The following is a 12,019-nucleotide window of genomic DNA, read 5'->3' as shown; positions in this document are numbered from 1 at the left end:
TTTTTCCCCTAGCCAGATGTATATTCTTCAAAATAAAAAAAGTTTCAGTCGAATCGTATCATAACTTTTGGAGATACAGGTTCCATCGATTTTTAGAACATTGTTTCGAGAAAAACGTGTATAACTTAGGGAATTTTTCGAATTTCAAAAACTCCGTTTAAACACATAGAGGAAGTGCAGCATATTTGCAATACTGTTGGTAATTTTGAATACCGAAGTATCTAATAAACTACTAACGCTGTTTAATTTGTAACACTGTAGATAATAGGGGCTAATGACCTGTTAACGAATGACATTTGTGAATGAACTGCCATTTTGACATTTTCGACTTAATCTGCAGCGTAAGAAAACGTCATTCTGCAAAACTTTTTCAGCAAGTATTCAACCGTTCCAATTATGGTTAAAATATGTCGAAACTTTAGAGTTAAACAATTAATCTACTCATTTGCATGTTCCTTCTATGGTTCCGTGTCAGTTTTGCGATAATTTCCAGAATACAAAGTGTGACATGAAATTTTAGGTTTCAATGTGAAGGTGAAGGTAATTCGGAATATTCCAAAGCTTGGCGATGCTTTTGTTTCACGCGTAACAGCTACCACCGCGGTGTCCATTTACAGGTATTTACCTAAGATTGTTCCTATATTGTGATTTTTGAGCCTGATTAAATCATAAAAGCAACTAATTTTATTATCTACATGATTTTTTAAGTTTATAAACTGAAGGTAAATATCATACCGGTATTCCAAATTACCTGCACTTTAACGAAATCGATACTTACTGTCATGTTTCATTTAGGCCAGGGCTAAGGCTAGGCCGCAAAGTCCCCACAACCAGTCAGCCGGTTCCCCCACCACCAGCAGATTAGCCGCCACTCCAGGTCCCTTCCTTTTACTCCTACGAGTGCGGTCATATATAGGTACGGCGTACACTGTAGGAGTTAAAAGACTATGGTGGGGGTCGTTCTCCTGTGGCCCAGCAGAGTAGGCAAGTTGGGAAACGGGCCGCGGGCCGCAGAGTCCCCAATACCGGTCAGCCGGTTCCCCCACCACCAGCAGATTAGCCGCCACTCCATGTCCCTTCCTTTTACTCCTACGAGTTCGGTAATATATAGGTACGGCGTACACTGTAGAAGTTAAAAGAGTATGGTGGGGGGGCTGCGTTCTCCTGCGGCCCAGCAGAGTGGGCACGTCGGGGAACGGGCCGCAAGCGGCCCATGGGCCGCGGGTTACCCGGCCCTGATTTAGGCCAAAGTTTCAGTTACTTTTTCTTTTTTATTATTTCTGAGAGTTTGAAATGTAAAAGTTTATTAGTTTCCCTATGATATTATGCAGTTTTATTTGTTCCCACCCGCTGCCGAAATTTTGTATTCCTGTTAAACAAACTGGTATTCCAAATATACTACACTTCCTCTATGCCTAAAAGGTTAAACATTCGAAAAATGAAATAAAAAAATCGATTTTTAGACGGTAACCTCCTCTTAACCCTCCTTGCTCGCACCTTATAATCACAAATTGGTCACAAGGGGTGCACTGCACCCCACCGTCACTTTGAATTGCCATTTTCGTATTTTTGAATCTTTTAAATTTTGAGTGATAATTATTCATTCACAATACTCATACAATCATGCTCTAATAGTCTTTTTTTTAGAAATGTAAATGTTGATATGTTGAAATTTCTATCAGACAAATAGTTGTGGATAAAAGCGATTTTTTCGTTAAAATTCACAACATTTTTAACTTTTATTATTAACGTCTAAAAATCTACAGAAATATTGGAAAAGACATATCCTTGGGTGCGATACTGTGTGATCACGAAGGGTTAATAATTCTTCTCTGCATTTGTACTACCATATCACAAAACATTCAATATTTAATTTCAAATTGAGGCGGACTACCTTTCCACCACGGACTGTACACAGATTAAACAGACCTTAGCAGGCTCAAAGAAGACGAAAATATGTAATCTTCGTGCTCTGACACGCTTGGAGGGAGCATAACATGTAACTGATGATGAACCTCGTGGAACCTTATGACATGATCGATAAAAAAATTGCTTCAAGATCCGCGCAAAGCAGAGTAAAATATCACTGATAAAGGGAATGGAACAAGGAAGCTCTCACGGTGTGTACCGTCTGCACTTTGCCCCAGAAGAAAGGACCTTATCCTTGATGTTGGTTATACGATCGCGAGGACTATCCTTTACGAGGATTTTTCTGACTCGTGTCTGCTGGAAGCCTCGAAGCAAAATATTTTTCAACGTAGTTGCGCGGCTAAAGCTTTCTGCTGTTTATCGGTTTAGCCAATGGCGTTTTCCTTACCGCGAGAACTTTTTCCAAGCCCGAAACACGTGCAGCTTTTCGTCACGCTCCTTTCTCAAGGATATCGGGTCAGATTCGCCATTTTAACCGCGGCACACACATCGCTGATGAGACATACTTTGCAGCAAATTTGTGGCCCTACATTCACGGAGACTTGATCCTCGTGCTGAAGATTCATGGCACAGGAAGGGCAGCCTGTAGTTGTGTTTAGACGCGTGCAATCTAGAAATGTAGCTAGCTAGAAGATGATATATTTGCGTAGATTCTAAGTAAATAATTTTCTGATATCATACCCTTTTTTTTAACATTTTCTAAATACATTTCTTGCAAACTATCTACCTTGTAGATAGGTAATCGCTCAATTTTGAGTGTTGCAAAACAGCTGAAAACGTTTTCTTTGCACATGTTCTTTGAAAGAGACAAAATACACGAACCATTCCCAGAAATTGGTATTTTTGTTTGAGTCGAACGACTGGAAGTTATTCGTGTAATAATTTAGTTGGGAAACCCGTGAGAAATGTGAGTTTCCCTGAGATGGCACAGTAAAACAATGAAACGGTCCATGTGGTAAAAATACTACTTAGCATAAGTACCTACACTTTGCAATGTTACATCTAAATGTGACCGCTGCAAATTGAGTTTTTCGGTATGTATAGAAAATTTAAAGGGGCGTGGCAGAAGGGCGAATTCGGTATGCTGAGCTGTACGAGTTTAGAAAGTAGATACTGCAGCTGTAGCAATTAAAAATATAATATCTGAAGTGTACAAAGGGGAGACTATTAACAAAAGTCGATGTCACGGATAGGAATTATAAGCTGTTGTGGAGCAAAATGCAATTATAATAGGGAACAATTAATTGAAAGAATTTAATTCAGTGCACGATAAATTACCATCTGAAAGGGATAAGAAAGAATACAGCACAACTGTTCGGCTGTGAAGTTTTAGTAAAAAATGAGGCATGTTTAACCATTCATTCAGGAAAACCGAATCATTTTTCAAATTAATACGACAAGCGAAAAATAATTTTAAATGTCACGGACAATGAAGGAATGCCGCGTAAATTCCAACTCCGCGATTTTAATCAAATACACATGCATAGGGTGCGTATTTGCTTTTATACAATTTATAAAAATTCATACAATATGTTCTAGTCTTCGAAATGAAAGCCATTGTTTTCTATGGTCTTAATCTATATTCTGGCTAATTGTACGATTCCCCTCTGTATCGTTCCTTGAGCTTTGAGGCCAGGAAGAAAGACCACGATGCCGTAAACTGGGTAAGAATTCATGGCTCATCATCTGTACATCAACAGAAGGTTTTGTTATCTGTTTGGTAGGACATGAACGGAATTATTCGTTATAAACTGCTGGTTCGCCATCAAGCACACAATAAGGGCTCTTATTGCGAGTGGTTAAGATTGTTTAAAGTCGGCTTTAGAAGAAAAACGGCCGCTTTAATTACGTGGTGGAGAGGCCTGATCCATTAGGACAACGCGAAGCTATCCGTCGCCAAAGCGTCGCTGCAGAAGCTGAAGTACGTAACTTGAATTGGGCGGCCGTGAACTGTCTATCGCATTCATAGAATATGCTCTCGTTAGATATCTGCCTTATTCAAATTCTGCAGAGTCTCTCGGATGCAAAGTAAATGAGAACACGTGGGGAAGTGAAACATGTCATTAAAGAACTTTTTCTGACAAAGCTAGCAGAATTACTTTATAAAATGGGAATCGAAAACTTACAAGGGAGCATATTGAAACCGTAAACGCCGATTCTGATGAAAGCTTCTGTTTTTTTTTTTTTATAAGAAAGGATTTAACTTTTGACTACGTAAATATAGTCAGCTACACTAGTTTAGTTATTAAATTAATCTACTCTGCTATTTCTGTACTGAATGCTGCATCTTCTATATTTTAAGAAAGCTTTTAATGAAATGTTACTCGACAACAATGCAATGTACGCACCATTAAATGAAAATAGAGAAAGTCGATAAAAATTATCAAGATATTTTTGGGGAAAAATTTCCAAAGTGGACGTCTTCTGGTAGTCGCTGAGGTGTATGCAATCCCTTTGAGACAGCTTATTACAATAACCGCAGCCTCTAAAAAGTTAAGACAATTGTTCGCGGCATACACAAAATCTTATACTGCACAAGCATCGGAATATTAACTCTATGATAACCTCTGCATCCAACGAGCGATACATATATGTAGGGTAACCAGTGGCGGATTTAAGGAAAAAGGCCCAGGTGGCAAACGTTCTGAGGGGCCTATTTTTGGGGAAAATGAAGAGGTAGTTTACTAAACACAGGCTAAGTGTAGTGGTACAGAAAAAATATAGTGTTTGGTTAAAATCATAATTTTTGTTTAAGATAGGGCCCTAGGGGGCCTTCTGGGCAGGGGCCCATTCTTCGGGAAAATGAAGAGGTAGTTTACTAAAAAGGGGCTAAGTGTAGTAGTACAGAAAAAAATATAGTGTGTAGATACCTATACCTAATCATATTTTTTTGGTGGCAATTATAAACGTGACAATAATGGTGAAAACTGGGTCTAATGTATTCGCTGTTTTCATTATGGCCACGAAGAATGTGGTGCTTCAGGTGGGTCATCCACGTGCCCAACGTGTAACAGACGAAGGAAATTAATATGATATAAAATAAATTTAAGAAATGGAAAATATTTGTTTATACATCATTTTTATTTAAATAAATGTTTTTTTGTTCAAAGTAAAAATAAAGTTTTTCGAGATTTCTTTACCCTAGGTGTTCCATATTAGGTACCATTATTTCAACTCGTCGCGTTTGACCTTTTTTACATTTTTTACCATGACTTCGAGACACTTAAACGTTTGCATAGTTAACTATGTGTTAGCATACGGATGTCTATTAATTTTATCGCGTTTTAACGTTAGTTTCATTGAAAAAAGTACCTACGTTTCTATTTTTGGCAATCTTGTAAAATCATATGTTCCATTCGAGGTGCAGTTACCCAACATATTTCGCAGATCCTCTTGTTCCCCTTCTACTATACCGACTTCCTGTATTGGTCGATCAACAACAACTGCAGCTTCGTCGTTTTTGTGGCCTCTCTATTTCACGAGTTCAAGCTTCCTGCGAACGGGCTTTTACGTTTCTTCTGACTCTCTGAAACCTGTCCTTTTGCTCTTTCATTTTTCAATTTTGCTCGTTGCAACTGACAATGACCTCATGAGTATAACACTTGTATAACACTTTGAGTGGCGCGAGGTTTGATGAAATACTATTTCAAGTTAATTAGAGTTTTCTCAGCAATCGCTCCTACATCCTTGTTTCCTAATTCTTGTGCAGCTTGCCTCGCGTTTTGAATATAGGTACCTATTGTTGGGTTATTGGTAAAACTAGACGAGTCCATATTTCTCAATTTTCGATAAACACAAATTTAAAGTTCAATCTATTTCAATAAATCAGGTAATGATTGACAGTTATTGTAAAATAAATCAGTTTTTCCCAATATGGATTTGTATTAATCTACTGTTGTAAAAAACTTAGAAAGTGATTGCTGCCATTAAATTAATCCTTAAGGATTTTAGGACGGAATCAGTTTTAGCAAAAGCCAAAGATATGCAGACAGTAACGAAAATAAGTTTTATATTTTCTATTAACCCGTTATTCTCCGCAGAAAATATGTCCAAATATAACCTTATTCCAGGGCTGCACAGGGAGCCTTTTTCAGCGCCTAGCGGCGAGCAACCAGGCATACGTCGTTACTAAGGGTAGAATCAGTGAGGAGAACTGCAGTAGTGTAGGTGCGGGCTCGTAGGCGCGTAGCGTAAGTATATATAGCTGGGTTCCTTGTGGGGCCCCAGTGCAGAACAGGCCCAGCAATATAATTCGGTGGGGTCATGAAATTTCCAAAACATTTGCTACTACCGGCATTTCCTGTGACTTGACGGTTCGATTTTACTTTTAATAAAACATTTATTACTAATAATACTTATATTTACAGCGACACACAAAATAATTACAAAGTTAATACTATACAAATAAATAACTCGGACACAAAGAAAACACAATTTTAAGTAACGATATATATCATTTATAAAAGCTAGAACATGATATATGAATAAATATACAGTATTGTCTCGTTAGCGGCTCGCTGGTCGGGACCGGCGTTGAGCCCATATCGTGAACGGACCCCTAATTCCGAGTGTTCGTTTCTCGCTTCTTTCTGGCCGAAGGGGGGAGCGAGATGGAACACTGCGTGCGCGGCGAGCGTGCGCGATGGTCGCAAGCGCGTACAGTGAGCCGGGCCTGCGTCAAGATTTTGCGAAGCGGCTTTCATGCTCACGATAAGCGCTTGCGACCATCGCGCACGCAAATGACAGGCGTCCGAAAGACGGAGCGAGACAAAACATCAACGCGTCGTCTGTCTCGTGCCGTCCTCGCTCGCTTTCAGGGCCTCTCGCTCGCTCGCGTTCCATCTCGCTCTCGCCATCGCCGGACAAGAGTGAGACAGAAGTGGTGGGGATAGCGAAAAGTCCATATCGTGTACACCAAACCGAGCCCGTAACGAGACAATACTGTATACATATGTACAGTAAGCATCTAGTGCTCATCATTGCACTTGTAAGTTTTCTTTGTGCCCGAGTTATTTATTTGTATACTATCAACTTTCTAATTATTTTATGTGTCGCTGAAAAGATAAGTATTATTAGTAATAAATGTTTTATTATCAGTAAAATCGAACCGTGAAGTCACACGAAATTTCATGATCCCACCGAATTATATTGCGGGACCTACTCTGCCCTGGGGCCCCACAAGGAACCCAGCTATATATATATATATATATAGTTTATATATATTTATATATATATATATAGTTTATATATATTTATATATATATATATATATAGTTTAGGATCCATTCGAATTACTAATATATATAGAACTTTAAGAGGAGTACGAATGCGGTTGAGTTTGAATTGATTTTTATTAGAAAAATCTCGTCAATGATACATTCATGAAGATTTAACAAAAAATATAGAAATTAAAATTTTCATTATTTCATGACTTATTGCAGTTCAATAGACATGCAGCTGGCTAAGAATACGTTCCATCTTTAAATCATGTCACTTCACAAGGGTCGCAAATTTTCCCGGTGTATATTTTTTGAGATACTTTAAAGTTTCTTGATGAAGATACCGGCATTAAGAATCCACACTTACTTCCAAACTGTTCGAGAACCCCTATCCGCAAGGTCGACGACCATAAAGTGATTCTAAAGCCTTCATGACCCTTGAAACATTATTGCGTCGTAACATAATTTAGAATTTTGCATTGCCAATAAATTTTTCTATTTAGCAAGGGATGGTGTTCCATAAAGAGAGTAACTGTGTGAAATTAAATTACTTTTGTGAAGTACAATACAACTAACCGTCACATTACTTTCGCTTTTATTAGTAAAAAATATAGTCGGTAGGTTTTTCAATATTACATTTTTGGGGGGAGATGACTGAAAACTTTTGTTATACACGTAGGTACGTACGTGAACTATGAGAGCTTTTCGCTTATTTTATTTTATCCCCTTTGAATTAGTATAGTATTTCTTGCACTATCTAACATCTCATTTTTATTTAATTTCATTTCAATCACTAGTCGTTATTTTGCATTCCTATATGCTGTCCTTAATGTTAAAAATCTGGGAAAACTCCTGAAAGGTTCTATTTCAATTTTACGGTCAATAAAAGCATCGCAGCCGTCTATTCTCTGCTACCGAGCCCATTACTTTTTTAATTAATCGAGTTATAAGTTCTGGTGGCTAATGAAATCACTATCAGAGTATCTTTAAACGGCAACGAAGTGGTTGGAAACACTGAAAAAGCCTCACGATCTGTCCTTGAAATATTTCGAAGCAGTAAAATTTATTGTTATAATCAATCCATCAATAAGAGAAAATGTATGGACATAGGTACTTCAGAATGCCTTCACCGATGTTACAGTATTCTTGAGAATGGTGCTTTTATTGAAAACAAAATTCCTTGGAGTGCAAATTGCTTGCCTTAAGATACGAAGCAGAGTCAAAAAGTTATTTACATTCACCTTAAAAAAAAAAAATTATCGAGCATTTGGGACTATATTTTTATTTATTGAAAAGTACAATTCAAAAGTTACTTTTCTACATAATCACCAAGTTTATTTAAACATTTATCGCAGCGTGGCACGAGTTTTGGTATACCTGCTTCCAAAAATTTCTGTCCAACGTTCGGTAACCATTCTCGCGTCGCATTTGGGACTTCTTCGTTCTATCGCTGCTTCGCAGGGCCATTTTTCATGGGGCCAAACACATGAAAATCAAACTAACAAGGAGAGTATTTTAGGTGTCCGCCACCGATCATTTTGATTTTTGGATATGTTATAGAGGACCGAAAAATAAGAAATACGTGTGTTTTTATTTTTCCCCGTTTTCATATTGGGGGGGAGGGTGAAAACTGCGTTCAAACTTAGGGTTGAAAAATCATTTTTCTGGATTTTTGAAAATCTGGTGAGTCAATCATATTTCGCATTCAAAGACACAAAATTCGTCCATTGACACTATTCCCCTATCTCTAATAGTTCTCGAGATATTCCACAAAAATGATTTTTCAACCCTAACTTTGAACGCAGTTTTCACCCCCAAATATGAAAACGGGGAAAAATAAAAAACACGTACTTCTTATTTTTCAGTCCTCTATAACATATCCAAAAATCAAAATGATCGTAGGCGGACACCTAAAATACTCTCCTTGTAAGTAAAATCGTTTAAAGACGAAAAGTTTGGACTGTATACTCCATGTCATTTAAGAAAGAACCTGCCGACCGACGAGGTTAGACCGGTTCTGCGCAGGTTGACGCTCATTGGGGCCGGGAGAAGCAACTATTGGCTGTACCCCCACCAACGCTGTTTCGGAGCCAATGAGCTCATTCTACATGCGCGAAACGGGTTCCTTCTTAAATGACATGGAGTATAGAGACAGTGATCCCACACCCCCACTTGAATTTTTCCAAGAGGGACTTCATGACACGTGCCGAATGAGGTGGGGCATTAGGCCCGTTTGCGCGGACGCTCAAATCTGTGGGTTTTGACATGTCGCTGCAGAATGGCACGCTGGAGCGCAAATTTGGATTGCACTTACAAGGGAAGATCCCGAACCCGAAAATTCAAAAAATTCTGAAACTTTGTGAAAATGTAGGGGATTTCCTCCTGATTACAACGCAATTTTTGTTTGCTGCCTAAATTCACTCGAAGGGAGTGAAATTAACCCCTAAAAAATCGGCTATTTTCCGATTTTGTCTTATAACTCGCAAACTGTAAGAGATAGAATAAAAGTTTCAAGACAAAAGTTACTTCTTTTAATTGGCTCTAGCATTTTGAGAAGAAATTATTTTACAGTTCACGAGTTATAACACAAAATCGGAAAATAACCGGATATTCAGGGGTCAATTACACCCCCTTAGAGTGAATTTGGGCAGCAAACAAAAACTGCGTTACAATCAGGAGGAAATTCCCTACATATTCACAAAGTTTCTGAATTTTTTGAATTTCCGAGCTCCGGATGTTCCCTTGTTAGGCTCATAGCGCGGGATTTAAAAATATTCAACACTCCAAACCTGCGCGTCAGGTGGTAGGTCTGGGGTGTATAATCTAAAATGTATCAGTGTAAATCAAAAGTGACAGGTTTTGAGGTAGAGCGTGGTATTTCCATCCAGATGGAAAGTGTTACACAACGCGCCAGCCGATATCATCAAGTTCCTGTCGTACTTCCCCTTCAAGGGAACATATCGAACCCGCACACGCCGATTTGAATGGGGCTTTTGTAAGAAGTAGTTCTGAAAAAAATATTTGATACGTATTTCTGGTGTATTCACGGTGCTCGCACGGTGTGGGGGTACCACTAGGGTGGGGACACGAGAACAGGCAGTACACAGGTGATGTTTACGCGTAACGCGTAGGTACGCGATATGATAGACTTTGTAATCTTATAATCATATAAAATATTCACTAAAGTTACATGTGTGTTTGGTTAATCCCCCAGTATCACAAGACGTGACAGTATTTTTTGTTATCGGCAATGGTGAAGGGGTAAAAACAGCCCCCAAAGTTGGGACTCGAAAATATATATTCTGGAATGTTTCTAGATTTATTAGGCGTCGAGCAAAATTCTTTCTTTAAAGTGTGTGTTTTTTAATGACGAATCCAGCCTTCTGCTCAGTTTTTAGAAAATTTCGTTCGTTTAAACAATATATTTAAAATTACCACTTTTTGCCAATTTTTCGTACAAATGTTAACCAATTTTCACGTAAATTTATGTATGTAAACTGTGGTTTAAAATAGAAAATCTAGATATTCTGAATTTTTGATTTTTGGATATTTTAGTTTACTTCCACTTTCTGAGAAACGGAGTTTTCGACTATGAGCCGTAAAAGTTATCATACACTTTCATCACATCTTCAGTCATTAAGGTATATTATATTTCGCCAGTTGTCCACTGAATGATTGCCACAGGTATAAAAGTCAAATGTAACTTAATGACTTAAGGGATTATACCTAGTCAGGAGGCCGAAAAGAGGCGAATATTTGTGATTTTTTTTAAAAAGGGGAAGCATATATTTTTACAAAACTTTTTGCGCTTAAAAGAGCAACGTTTAAAGAACATTTGGTAATTTTTTCGTAGAAAAATATTTACGTTTATAATAAAGTAACAACCCACATCCAAGAAGCCTTTTTAAAAATTTGCTTTTGCGGTGGGCACTGCCATTCGAAACCAGATTATCTAAAATAAAAAAACAAAAAAGATTTCGTTAGTATATTAATGTATCCTCAGGTTGACGGAGAGAATTTTCCGAAATATTAATTTAAAACAAAATGGCGATTATTTAAATTTGAAATCCTGATTTTTATTTTCGCGTGATTTTTGCACGAAAAATCAGGATTTCAAATTTAAATAGCCGGCATTTTGTTTTAAATTAATATTTCGGAAATTCCCTCCATTAATCAGAGAATATATTAATATACTAACGAAATCTTTTTTGTTTCTTGATTTTAGATAATCTGGTTCGGAATGGTCAGTGCCCACCGCAAAAGCAAATTTTTAAAAAGTCTTCTTGGATGTGGGTTGTTACTTTATTTTTTACTTCATTCAAATTACCAAACGTTCTTTAAATGTTGCTCTTTTAAGTGCAAAAAGTTCTGTAAGAATATATGCTTCAGCTTTTTAAAAAAAAAATCACAAACATTCGCCTCTTTCCTGACTCGGTATAACACCTTAAGATGTCACGAATCTTTAAACGCTTATAAATCACAAACGAAGCTGCAACCGCAATATCTTTATCCCTGATTTTCATTTTATTGTGGTGTCTAGAATCGCGCCTTAAATTCTCCCAGCAGTAGTCGGCCTGTACGCCCTGTACAGTGATCGACGAATGAAACTATTTGAGTACTATCAACAGAAGGAAACGATTATAGTTTACCAAATACACGTGTCAAAGTCCACTGTTTTTTTTTTGTATAGGATTATATAGGGCGATGCAAATAAATTTAATATCTGAAGATTAGAGGATTATGCAAAAATACAGGGGGGAACCAGACAAGGTCTACCCTTAGGGTCTGCATGTGCTAATACTTTTATGACTCACTCTATCTCGAAACCCTTAAAAGGGGAGGCTACAAACGGAGCATGCGCTTTTTGGACA

General features: G+C 37.7%; 1 protein-coding gene and 1 long non-coding RNA gene across 2 annotated transcripts in view; one reads left to right on the top strand and one right to left on the bottom strand.

The window, feature by feature from the left end:
- Positions 1 to 12,019, top strand: part of LOC143367127 (uncharacterized) — a 277,661-nt gene that overhangs the window by 64,711 nt on the left and 200,931 nt on the right. The gene's annotated exons all lie outside the window — the stretch shown is intronic.
- Grd (GABA-gated ion channel) overlaps positions 1 to 12,019 on the bottom strand; it is a 167,781-nt gene that overhangs the window by 128,533 nt on the left and 27,229 nt on the right. The window lies entirely within an intron of this gene.

The sequence above is a fragment of the Andrena cerasifolii genome, chromosome 3 (assembly GCF_050908995.1).
Source record: "Andrena cerasifolii isolate SP2316 chromosome 3, iyAndCera1_principal, whole genome shotgun sequence".
NCBI classification, from domain to species: domain Eukaryota; kingdom Metazoa; phylum Arthropoda; class Insecta; order Hymenoptera; family Andrenidae; genus Andrena; species Andrena cerasifolii.
Note: the sequence above shows the minus strand (reverse complement) of the source record. Positions and strands in the feature narration are given on the sequence as shown.